The sequence below is a fragment of the Macadamia integrifolia genome, chromosome 1 (genome assembly GCF_013358625.1).
Source record: "Macadamia integrifolia cultivar HAES 741 chromosome 1, SCU_Mint_v3, whole genome shotgun sequence".
NCBI lineage: Eukaryota > Viridiplantae > Streptophyta > Magnoliopsida > Proteales > Proteaceae > Macadamia > Macadamia integrifolia.
Window position 1 is genome coordinate 14,913,263 of NC_056557.1, and position 13,935 is coordinate 14,927,197.

Below are 13,935 nucleotides of genomic sequence, written 5' to 3' on the forward strand. Positions count from 1 at the left end.
TTGCAAAAAACACAAGAAAACATGAGAAAATATGAAAACATAATACTACAAAAAATGAATGATTACACAATGATTTTCTATATGTCTATCTCTCTCCTAAAATTTAAAGTTCTTTTTTTCTTTTTTTTTTTCTAGATTCTTTTCTTCTCTTAGCTACCAAACATAGCCTTAAGGATTGGGAGGATTGGGAGCTGCAGCCACAAAAGAAAAAGACAGATTCCATGCTTTAGCATTGAGTCGGTTCTGTCTATTACACTTAATTTGTCGTACAATTTAAAAGATGTGATTTTTTCAAAATTTTTAAGACAAAATTAAATGATGCGTGTCATCCCGCACCTGGCCGATCTTTGCATGAATGATGCCAGCCATTAGAGGTGTCAACTGGTCGGGCCAGGCCAGTCTCGGTTGGGCTTAATCTGGCTTAACCAATTAAAAGCCTTGTACTGTGATCGCCCGTTTAAGTAAATGGGCTAGCTTTGGGGACATGGTACAGTTTATAATCGGGCCGGTCAATGTCGGGCTTTAATCGGACTTCCTTAAATGGGCCTTAACTAGGCTTTAACCAGGCTACGGACCTATTTAAGTCTAAACATGCTCTAAACGGGCTTTAAACGTTCCTACCATAAAATTTTATTCTTAAGTGGGTTGAGATTATGGTTGTTCTTTTTTTTAGAAAAGAAGAGATTATGACCATTACAACTTATAAAATAAAACTTAATTAAATCAAATCCTACTACAAAGCAAAGGGTAAGAAAGCTTAATTAGTTTCTTATTAGTAATGGTAAAATAGGAATTTTATGTAGTATTAAAGGGGGTCGGGCTAGGTCGGGCTACAATGAGTTGGTTTAAGTAGGGCATATAAACGTGTCGGTTCCCTCGGTCGCCCGATGGGCTAGCTACCTGCACCGTGAACGTCCGTTTAATAAACGTGTTGGGCTTGGTCGGGCTCGATTGGGCCTACTGGTGTGGGCTCAGAACTGACACCCCTACCAGCTATTACCAGCTCATGGGTGGGATGAAGTTCTATGTTTCGGCCAACTTTTTTAGATTTTCAACAAAAGTGAAAAATAGTAGGATTTGTCATACATATTGATTGAAATAGTAGAAAAGTATACGATATTAGTTTTTTTTTTTTTAGGTAATTTGATTTGGTTTAACAGTTTTAATCATGAAACCAAAATCAAATTGAACCAAGAAAAGATTCAATCTTTCGAAACAAAAACTGAATCTATTTATTTCAACTTGGTTTGATTTGATTATAAACGATTGCTTTCAGTTTGGATTTATTGTTTTAATTCTAAATTAACATTGACACCCTTAATGGATCTGACAAGTGAAGTTATTTCTGATGCTTCAAAAAATAAATAAATATCTGATGTAATTTGTTACTATAAAATCAAACAAATCTTCAAGAAGTCTAAAGGAACTCACTATTTTTTATTTGTGGGGCATGGTCATTGGCTCATTACCAACTGGGCTACTCCATTGTGCTAGACTTCACTTGTTCTGTTAACCAACAAAACCTATTTGGGTTTTGCTGGGCTCGTAGCCTTGCCCATCACATTTCAGTTTGCCACGTCAAAGAAAAAAAAAAAAAAAAAAAAAGGATCTTAAGGTACGCGACATGGTTACTAGCTGAAACCGATTGAAATGAGTTGCAGAAAATTGGATCCCGATTTTAAAAGGAAATGCTGTAGCTACATAGCCACTGGACTTCTCTTCAGGTATCTGGTTATTTTCGAAATCTTATTCTCTATTTAATAATTTCTGTTTGCATTTCTAAAGGTGTCGTCCTTTCTGTTAACACACAATTTTATTGTAAATCATCCTGAATGTTTCATTGATAGCTAATGTATTTATACAAGAGTTGATAACCCTAATCACCTAAGATATGTGATTAAGAATAGTCACATGCAATATAGAACTTCCATAAATAATACATGCAATCTTCCATAAACGCTACATGCAATATGGCTTTCCAAAAGAGAGAAATCGGAATATTGAGTTGCCCAGAATGGATGAACTCAATATTCCTTGATGTACTTCCTCACGTTGGAGAGTCGGAGGGACGAATCTTCAACTTGTCCCACATGAACTGAAACCGAGCAGTTGGCAGCCCTTTCATGAAAATATCAGCCAGTTGATCATTGGTGGAAATGAATTGCATGAAAAGAAGACGATTTGCGACCCTTTCGCAAACAAAGTGAAAATCAATTTCCACATGTTTGGTGTGGGCATGGAATATAGGGTTGGTAGATAAACAGGTGTCCCCAATGTTGTCACATCATAGAACCAGTGGACCACGTAGAGGAAAGCCAAGTTCCTTGAACAAGGCCTCAAGCCAAATGAGTTCCACAGAGGCGTTGGCAAGAGCTTTGTACTCAGCCTCAGTAGAGGAGGGAGCAATGGTCTTTTGCTCTTTGGAATTCTAGGAAATCAAGTTACAACCAAGATAAATGGCGTACCCACCAGTGGAACGCCGATCAGAACTACTACCAGCCCAATCAGCATCAGAGTAAGCTTGAAGGGTTACATCAGAGGAGCGCTCAAGAAGAAGTCCATGGGTGCAAGTAAGCTTGAGATAGCACAGGATGCGCTTAACTAGAGTCCAATCATCTTTAGTGGGGGAATGCATGGACTAACAAGCCTTGTTCACTGCGAATGACACATCGGGACGAGTCAAGGTGACATACTGGAGAGCACCCACCATCGAACTGTATTTAGTGGCATCAGACATCAGAATACCCCTTGCTTAGACGGCTTAGAAGTGGTGGCAATAGGCATCTGAATAGTCTTGCAGTCAACCATGGCTGCTCGAGATAGTAAATCAAAGATATATCTTGACTAAGAAAGAACAATTCCCTTCTTATGAGACTATGCTTCAATGCCAAGGAAAAAACTAAGGGGTCCCAAATCCTTAATGGAGAATTCTCTGGCAAGCCTTGTCAGAAGCTCAGAGATGAAAGAGTCAGTGTTTCCTGTAACAAGTATATCATCAATATAGACCAATATATAAGCAGTTAGAGTGCCCATCAGGTAAATAAATAATGACGGATCCTTTTGCGAAGCAGTGAAGCCAATCTTAGTGAGAAAAGTAGATAACCGATGGAACCATGCCCATGGGGCTTGCTTGAGACCATACAGAGAACGATGGAGGTGGCAGACATGGTCAGGATGTGTAAGATCTTCAAAACCAGGGGGCTGAACCATGTACACCTTCTCAAAGGGACATCGTGTAGGAATGCATTGTGCACATCTAGCTGGCAGACAAGCCATCCTTGAGAAATGGCAGTGGTGAGCACTGAGCGAACTGTAGTAGGCTTCAAACAGGACTAAATGTCTCTGTGAAGTCAACTCCAAGCTGTTGGTGAAACCCCTTCGCAACCAAATGCGCTTTGTAGTGCTCAAGTGAACCATCAGACTTTCTCTTAATTTGATACACCCATTTGCATCCAACCAAGTTCATGTCAGAGGTGCGTGGATCAAGAGACCAAGTATGATTTCTCAATAAGGCATTAAACTCTTCTGTTATAGCATAACACCACTCAGGATATTTCTTGGCTTGGGAGAAGCAGGTAGGCTCGGTAAGGGTAGGAGATGAGTGGAGAGCATGGGGTGGGTTTGGACGAGGTCTCAGCTGCATCCTGTGCAACCGTGTAGGTGGGGCAGCTGGTGTGGGCGGTGAAGAGGCTAGTTGAAGGCCCAAAGGGGTGGGTAAGATAGGGGATGGCGTAGGTAGGGAACCATAGAGGTCAGTCAATGGTCGAACTCATAGGGGAGGAGATGGTTGAGAGCTCGAATTGAGAGGTGTAGATAGTAAGGGAGAGTGTTGAGCATATGGAGACAAGGGAGATGGGGGACTAGGCAGGTGAGGTTGGTTTGAAGGAGATGGGGAAGGTAACATGAGAGGCGCTAGGAGGGTAGGTTGGGTAGGTGCCTAGGAAGGGGCTGTATAGGGAGAGAAGCCCAAGGGGACGATGGAGTATGGTGTAAACTAGGTGGGGGGCCAAGACTGGTATGGGTTCGAAAAGGAAAGGAAGTCTCATCAAAGCGAACGTGATGAGCAATGTAAGTCCGATTAATGGAGAGATCAAGACACCAAAATCCAGTGTGACGAGGACTATAACCAAGAAAAACACAAGGGGGCAGACCAAAAATCCATTTTGTGACGATTGTAAGGACATAAGAATGGAAAGCAGGTGCACCCAAAAACACGTAAGAAACCGTAGTCAGGAGACTTGTGGTGAACGAGTTCAAAGGGAGAAAGATTTTGAGAAACCTTGGATGGCATCCTGTTAATAAGAAACATGACAGACTCAAAGGCAAAGTGCCAATATTTCATTAGAACAGACCCATGGGCAAGAAGGGAGAGACCTATCTCAACAATGTGACAGTGTCTTCTCTCAACAGCCCCTTGTTGCTTATGGGTGTGAGGACAAGCTACCCTATGAGAAATCCCCAATTTAGAAAAGGAGGTAGGTAGAATACGAAACTCCCCACCCCAATCTATTTGGACAGCCTTTATTTTACTTGAAAAATGGTGTTCAACTAAAGCTTGGAATTTTACAAAAACAGAGAGAACTTCAGATTTTTGAATAAGAGGATAAAACCAAATAAATTTCGTGTCACAAAAATTACAAAATAACGGTGTCCATCCATAGAGGCAGTGGAAGATGGACCCCACACATCACTATGAATTAAATCTAAGGGACACAAGCTATGAGAGGGGGAGGGACCTAAAGAGAGACGAGATGCTTTGCCAAACTGGCAAGCAGTACAGAGATTACTGAGCCGTGTGGATTGACACGGCAATTTATTGACCTTGATAATGTGACACAAAAGACGCTCATGTGGATGACCCAAACACTGATGCCACCCATCAACGAAAGTCTGCTCAGCAACATGAACACTAGAAGGAGGAGAACTAGATTTGACAGTGTATAAACTTCCACTACTCGGACAGGAAAGAAGTGTGGCCTTGGTCATCTAATCCTTGACAAGAAAATGGGAGGGGTGAAATTCAAAGAATACAAGATTGTCCCGTGCAAATTTCTGAACCGAAAGAAGTGGTTTTGAAATAGCCGGGATATAAAGAACATTAGATAAACGAAAAGAAAGATTAGAAGTATTGGAGGGAAGAGAGGAGGTACCAATGTGCTGAATGTGTAAACCCTTATCGTGTCCCATGTGCAGTTGATCCTGACTAGCATAGATGTCATAGGACGATAGGGAGTGGATGTCTAGGGTGACATGGTGAGAAGCACCAGTGTCAGGATATCAGGTTAGGGAGGATGGCTGTTGATTAGGGTAAGGGAGGATGGGAGGGTTGGGATTGGTATAGTGGGCAGTTGGGTGATGATAGGCATTGGCGGGGTTGGGATTATATGGTGGGCGCTGGCCTTGGGAGTGGTATCGGTAGGGGAGGCCAAGTGGGTGACAGTAGCAGGTTCTAATGGAGTGGTTTGTATGCTGACAGATAGAGCACCAAAGACCACCTGCCTAGGAGGCACTGCAACCATGACCACGACCAAAATGACCACCCTATCCCCCACGACCTTTAGAGTTGCCACAGCTAGAGGAAGAAGGGCCAAAGGCAGTATTAGCCAAGGGAGAGGAGCCATCCTTTTGAGCAATGTTTGCGGTCATAGAACAGTCGCTGGAAACATCATCAGATATGGTTACCTTGTTGAAGGAGTGAAGGCACTCGTGGCTGAGGAGTAGACCATGCAGATTAGTGTATGTGATCGTTTCTGAGCGCCCAAGAAGAGTTGGGACAATATCTTGAAGATCCTTGCGTAGGCCGCAAAAAATATGGACGTTGAAGTCCTTTGGTGGAAGGGGTTTCCTTGCAACCGCAAGTTCATTTGCGAGAGATTTTGTGTGTTGAGGAAAGTCCATCACAGATTCATCAGATTTCTATGCTATTTGTTGAAGACTGATGTGAAGGGAAAGTAGACGAGTGGCAGAGGTTGAACCGAATACTGTTTGAAGAGTGGTCCAGATATCCTTGCTTGTGGCCTTGCCGATGATAAGAGGCAGGACAGGTTTAGAGAGAGAGAAGCATTGAGCAAACTCATCAGAGAGGTATCCTTGCTACGCCAAGTTGCAGCACTAGCAGTGTCAGTAGGGCATGGTTTGGTGCCATCAATAAAACTAAAGAGATCTTGGCTGGTGAGGAAAGGGGTAACCTGCGCCTTCCAAAGGAGATAGTTGGAAGGAGTGAGATGTAGAGAAAGAAAGTGGTGGGTGGAGCCATAGGTGGTGGGAGTGGGAGAGGGGTTGGTGGTGATGGCGCATGTGGCAGAGTTGTCTTCAGAAATAGGGAGGGCAGCCATAAGACCAAGGATCAATGAACAAGGTGGAGTGGCATGGGAGGGCTTGAAGAAGAAGAAGGAAGTGATTAGGGCTAGAGGGCAGTGGCCTTTGTGGCTCTTGATACCATGCTAACACACAATTTTATTGTAAATCATCCTGAATGTTTCATTGGTAGCTATTGTATGTATGAAAGAGTTGATAGCCCTAATCACTTAAGATATGTTACTAAGAATAGTCACATGCAATATAGAACTTCCATAAATAATACATGCAATCTTCCATAAATGCTACATGCAATATGGCTTTCCAAAAGAGAGAAATTGGAATATTTTGCCCAGAATGGGTGAACTCAATATTCCCTATACTTTCTTTCTAAGTTTTAAAATTTTTATTTTTTTCTTGTAGCTTGGAGATCAATTTATCCATTGTTGCCATAGATGACTACCGGAAATCTCTGCCTTAATCGTTTTCAAAAAGCGCATTCTCTTTTTTTGTTGGATTAAGGGGCGAGAGGGGTGTAGAACTACTACTACGATTCCAGTTATTTTCATTTCGCTTTCTACTAAAAGGAGGAACACGGAAGAAAGGTTAATCGTGCAAAGAGGCGATTCATGACTCCAGCATAAAAAAACACAGCACATTAATCCCAGAGCTGTATGATTCAAAACTCGTACCATGGATAAGATGTCTTCTCTGTCCTTCTATTTTGTACTTCGTTTTTCTCCATTTCAGTTTTTTTGTGAGGAGCTGCATTTGAAAGAAAATCTATTTGAGTTTTGGTAAGGTGAACATTAGGTATGTTGGTCTTTATCTTTTTTACTCCTAACTTTCTCCGACACTCTCTCTGTACAGTTTAGTTTCTTGTTTCCTCTCTTCCTCTTCCTATTCACTTTTCTATTTGCTTGAGACCATGACGTCTATCAATTTGAGAAGAAGCACCTATGTTTCGAATTTTGCCATCAAATTGAGAAGAGACACCTATGCTTGGTGGAGGATGGAGATAATGAGACCCTTTAAAATTCGATATGTAGTTCGCTATGTCCAGAGAACTATTATTCCCAAATCACACATGTATCCAAGGGTTTAAACGAATTACGTCTTGCTTCCTTGTAGTTTGAAAAATTCTTGCAATTATGTCAAATCCATTAGTCACCGTGAAATTTGATTTATTAGTTGGTGACATCATTTAATATTATGCATTCTAATGCCGAAAATTCCCTTGTATATACACATCAACTTCTCCTTTTTGTTTCTTCTCTCCGTCTCCGTTCCCCACTGCGATAAAACATCCTCAATGACCCTCCTTGTCCTGATCTGATAGTCACTGCATCAGCCGCTGCCACCGCGGCCGCTACTAGAATCCAATCTCCAGCTGATACCATCGCATATGTTATGAAATTGGCATAAAGAACCATCTGATTAAAACATTGCCATTATTAACAGCAACGACACAACAATCTTCCAAAAGCTTCTTGCACACTACTTTGCAACCGAAACCGAAGACCCAATTGCATGGTGGGCACTATAAATTTCTGAACTGAAGACCCTCTGCAAATCTTAAGCTTGAGATCCACCTTCACAATTGCAACCGAATCCCTCTTACTCTCAACTCAAGAAAAGAAATCTAGAAGGAGAAAAAAAGGAGGATATCGAGAGAACTGAAACTGATTTTGAACCTGTTTCAAATTGCAGATACCTTCATATACAGCGAGTATAGAATCAAACGGCAAGAGAAAAACATGATTCTGATGTTGATTAAGTACATCTCACCCATCAAAAACAAGACAGAACCCACATACCAAAATAAAATATATTTTATTTTATTACCTAAACACAAAATTATTCTATGAAGTCAAGATTCTTACCTGTCTCACTGAGGCAATGGAGTGAAATAACACTATCGACTGGTTGAGCAACTTTCACGAGACCCCCAAGTGAGTAACTCTCTACTCTGCAGCAAGGATCAGATTACAAGGAAGAAAGTCAAAGAACGTAGGAAAAGAGTTGAGATGCAGAGGGATCCGGAAAAAACCTTTTTCCACTAAAGGAAAATATGGTCTTTCTACATTAAATAGTCCAAGAATCTAATATTTTACAATATAATATTAAATGAAGTTGATATTGTTTCAACTCATTTTTATCTTAACCATATAAAAGCATTCCTGTAAATGAAAAGCTCCTAATTTATCTTTTTATATTGGTCAAATTGGTTTAAAAAACAGAAGAGAATCTTATTTTTATTTAATCTTAGAGATTTGCGGTTGTTTTAAGCCTCAAAATATCAACAAAATGTTATTATATCATTGGCCGGTGAGGTCATATCTAGAAAGACAAGCAGAATATTTACAAATAAACCTTCCAAGAACTGAACTACTGAAGAGATGGTGAGGTCAAATGATGTGATCTAACTACCAAAACTTTCAAATTGAACTTTGATTTTGCATCAATGTGATAATCGTCATATAATAGGAACCTAAAGAACTAGGATGCAAGGTCCTCTGATTTTTGAGAGTACAAGCACACTCAATCAATGTTTAACTTTTTTAATCAGAATTTCAACATTAAGATTTAGAAGCACTTTTTTCAGCCTTCTATATTCAAATGATGGGGTAAAAAATGAAATTGTGGGAGGAAAATCTAAATTTATGATTTGTTTGGTATGACATACGCATTTCCTAGAAATCAATTCATCCCATAAAAAGGACCTTGAGACACAAAAAATTTGAAGGCCATCCTTTAGTTCACACATACTAAGAATAAATTACATTTATGACGTGAAGGAATACAAATCAAAGCCCATTAAAAGAATCAATATTCGAAGTCGAACATCAAAAGACTAATCATTAAAAAAGTTATTATTTTTTTTGTTTATCTAATCCACACAATCCCTAGTTCACCCTAACCATCTGAGCAACCCATGGGTTGGTATAGAATAAATAAGAAAACACACACACTCACACAATGCATACGATAGGGTTCGATCGCACAACCTCCTCCCTTGGGTGCCGAGTCCTCAAGCCAAAGCTATCACGACTAGGCTATCCTAGTGTTCGTACAATATTCCAAAAGATCCATATTCAAAAGGGAAGACTAAAATACAACCAAAAAATATTAGAGTGGAGGTTACCTCATGCAATTAATAGAGGATCAAAATTTCCAATAATGAAGTTCAGAAAATTTTTATGAGTCTTCACTTACCAAGATTTTGTATTCAATTGTGTGATGTGTATGAGGGAAATTATTATCATTCTAGTAGTAATAATCTTAAAAATTTTATGAGTCTCATGCATTATGATAAATAGCACTTAACTAATAAATTTTCGTGTGTTTGACTTCCTCCAATATCTTATTGTTGTCATTTGAAGTTTATCATCACAATTCTTTCCTTTTGTTCTAGCAACATAAATTTGGGATGAGATACGATAACTCTTTAGGGTGACTTGTTGAGGAATTATAGCCGAAGTGTGTGATATAGACAACAACCATGGCATTTAACACTTGACTATAGCACAACAGTTTTTAGTCACATCACCCCATTCCTCTTACTCTTTCACACCTCAAAGTTGTTCAACATCGCCCCATTCCATTTTTATGTAATCAAGCATTAAAGCCACATGACCCTTGAATTCTGTTGGAGGTAGCACAACCCATTATCATTTCATGTACTGGTATCCAAGAAAGTTTTCTGTTCAAGAGGTAACTCCCACACCTGCACATGTGTCTGTCTCTCTCCTTTTCTACGTAAAATGATCTTCTTAATCTTATAGATTGAACCAAAAGGAAGACGCTAATTGGTTCTTGTGAAAATGTAGGAGCTACACTATCAGACAGAGAACACCTTCCTTATAAAGAAATAAGAAAATCAGTTTCTATGTGCCTATGGTCCATGTTAATCAGCATTGGCTCTAAACATGGAAGGGGAGAGGTTCTGTGTATGAACGTGCATGTTGCACAGTCGTCCACCAAACCATTGGATGGAGGTGAAGGTGATGTATATTGTACACAGTCCTACCAATCCAATGATTTTGTGTATGACTATGCTCTACACAGGACCATGCATGCATAACCTTTTGCCAAAAATGAATTTTAAAGTGAGTGTGATTGAAAAAAAAAAAAAAAAAAGCCCTTCTATGTTTGCGGTGAAGGGGAGAGGTTAGGACGGGACTGGGTAGGAAGAGGCGCGCCGAAGGGAAAGAAATCACCGGCTGCAGAGTATATTTAGGCATTTGCAAAAGATTAACGGCGGAAAGTGGTGTAGCTCTTCTATCTTCTCAGCGCTCGACGACTGCGACTTTTACCCTTACACCATCATTTTACAAAAGATTCTATTTTAGCCTCCTAGACTCCTAGGACCCACTTTCCAATAGATTTCCAACCTATTTTTGTCAAGTGGTTTCTTAATTTACAAGGCATTTCAAAGTACTTGAAAAAGCTGTAGTATTTACCCAAAAACATGGACAGAGCTTTAATTTGACATTTGGATCACTTTTTTTATTTTATTTTAGTGCATAAGAAAATATTATTCAATGAAACACAAAGAAATAAAACTAAGCAACCCAAGATGGGGGAGAAAAGAAAGAAAAGGAAAGGAGCAAAGAAAATAAGGGCTCGTTTGATAGCATTTCAAGAAACACGTTTCTATCGTTTTTGGACAAATAAAAGTAAGCCACCCAAAATGGGGGAGAAAATAAAGAAAAGAAAAGGGACAAGGAAAATAAGGGCCCGTTTGATAACATTTCAAGAAATGCGTTTCTAACATTTCTGTGTCCAAAAACGGCAGAAACCGAATAAAAAGCGTTTGATAAAACTGTTTCTTTTCACTTGTTTTCAGAAATAGAAATAAAATTTCTACTTATTTATGGTTTAAGAAACGATCCAGGCGAAACAAGTAGAATTTGTTTGGACGTTTCTGGAAATGATTCCTGGCCATTCTTTCGTTGGTTACTATCGACATCCAGAAACATGACTTATCAAACATCTCCAATTCCATTTCTGTTTCTATGAACGACAATTTATGTTTCTGTCGTTTCTTGAAACAGAAACAGAAGAAACATTACGGGCCCTAAAAAGCTGCACTGCCAACAAATGAGGACCAACCCTTAAGGAGTGGGACCGCAGGCATAGAGAAAAGAGGTAATTTTCTTCAAAATTTTCAAAGCAAAAATAATTTAACAGACTGTTGCACGAATGACGCCAGCCATTGGCAACACTCATACGATTGAGATAAAGTTCTATGTTTGGGCCAACTTCTTAACATTTTCATTTTCATCAAAAAAAAAAAAAACTTATTTGCTAGGATCATTATTTAACAAACTTGTTTCAAGAATTAAAAAAGAATAGGTTTTATCATATACATTGACTGAGATAGTAAAAAAAAAAATACAATTTTAGTAGGCTCGGCATTCTGTTCAAATATAGGTAATTTGATTCGATTCAAAGATTTTAGTTATGAAACCGAAATGAAACTGAGCTAAGAAAAGATTTCAGTTTTTGAAACTGAAACCAAACCAATTTACTTGAGTTTGGTTCAATTCGATTCGATTATAAATGGCCAGTTTGAATTTTAATTTACGATTTCCATTCTAAATTGACATTGACACCCTTAAGGAAACCTGACAAGCCAAAGTTATCAGTGATGTAATTTTTTACTGTAAAATCAACCAATTTTTCAACGCTAATGAGCTACATTATTAACATCTAATATTTTCCCCATTCCAATATTTTAGAAAATTATTTATTTTATACCAAGTAGACCAAGGAATCAATCGCATAGGCATGGATTTTATTTAGATCCTAGGATGGAAATAAATAAAGAGAAAGAGAAAGAGAAAAAAGATATTGTAAAAGAGACTGGTTTATTGAGGGAAAGCAAGCTCTAGAAGGGGCTGGTGCATTCTATCCCCATTTATGAACTTATATGATGGATTGCCTTGCTCAAATGCCCATGTTGTTCAAAACTAGATCGAACCGGTAGTCAAATTGGACACCACTAGATTCCCAACATTTTTTTATTTCTTAGGCTTGGTTTGGTTGCAAGGGGAATTAAAAAGAAGGGAAGTGAAATTTTGATGCTTAAAAAAGAAATATTTGTACTCATTGCCCCATGTGACTATATTATTAACTTCAAGTCATTCCATATCTTATTATTAATTTTTACTTTATTTTGCATCTAAAACCCTTTGGTATAGTGTGTAAAATGGATCATGACTAAATATGGTTCGAAATTAAAATAGTTTATACAATCATATGGGATCACATGAAGTAATGATTATAAAAGTTTCTTTTTTAAGTGAAAATTTCACTTCCCACCCCCTTATATATCTCTTACAACCAAAGATAGCCCTAATGTGTGGAGCCACCTTCATAGGACTTGGAGCCAAGGTAGGTTTTCTATGAACTACATAATTTAGTTGCTCAGTTTTCCTATTAAAACAATGAAGATTAAACTGCAACGTTGCATGTTTACATATTCTAATGCACAACCTACCCCAATTTAAAGCAGCACTATAGACCATTTTTCTAAGGTTGAAGCTACTGTTTATTTATACAATTATTTCTTTTATGTGAAAATTTTCTCTGAGCTATGAGAGGCTATAGTAATGACTTTGATTGTTAGGAGTTTAGTCCCACATTAGATCCTAATTAACCTACAGGCCCCCTTATACATATTGGGAGTCCCTTTATCTACTTATTGGGAGTTTAGTCCCAAAATCGGCTTCTAATAGCCTACAACCCCCCTTATACACTTGGGAGTCTTTCTACCTACTAGTTCAAACTTTTGGGATGGAAACTTTACAAGGTATCAGAGCGAGTTTTCATTATATCCATGTGTCTGTAGTACATACTGCCACGCATTGGGGGGGGGGGGGGAGTATTAGAAATCTAGTTGAACATCAGCTACTAATTACTCTTTTAACCCCCTTAAGCACCTGGGAGTCCCTCCACCTACAACTTCAAAATTTTGGGGTGGGAAACCTTACAATGTTGTGACTTTCATAGAGAACCTTCCAACCCCCCCCCCCCTCCCACCTATTTTTTTCCTTTCAAATTTACCTCTTGTATTTGAGCTAAAAGTGCAAAAAATCAAAGATCTAAGGAAATATACAGCCTATCCTCCTAATACCATTGTTGGCCCTTTAATTGGTTCTGTTTGTTTTTTGGTTGACCCATCAAAGAATTAGTTTTGAAGTCCATGCATGGAGGCTAATGTCATGGAGGAGCACAGTTTATGTATTAGCATCAGATCAGTCATATCAGTCGATGTTGATATTGTGTTTTGACCAATATAGGGTAGGTGGAATGGTGCGTATCAAGTCTAATTTATCAAATTAGTCCCCATAACATGACCTGATTATGAACCAGTAATCAATCACTAAATATTAACATGTTCATGTCTAGCCTATGATGTCCGATTAAATAAATGATCGATATTCGGTAATATACAAGCCCTTAAATTGATAAAAATCAATTAAACATGAGGAAAATTTACCAACCCTGACCGGTTGATACCCCATGTATACTCACTAATTTCGTTAATTAATAAGGCAAAGAGTGATGAATTTAAATAGTCACGAACATGAAATATGGGCTTGCCAAAAAGTGTGGGAGCCAAATAAAATA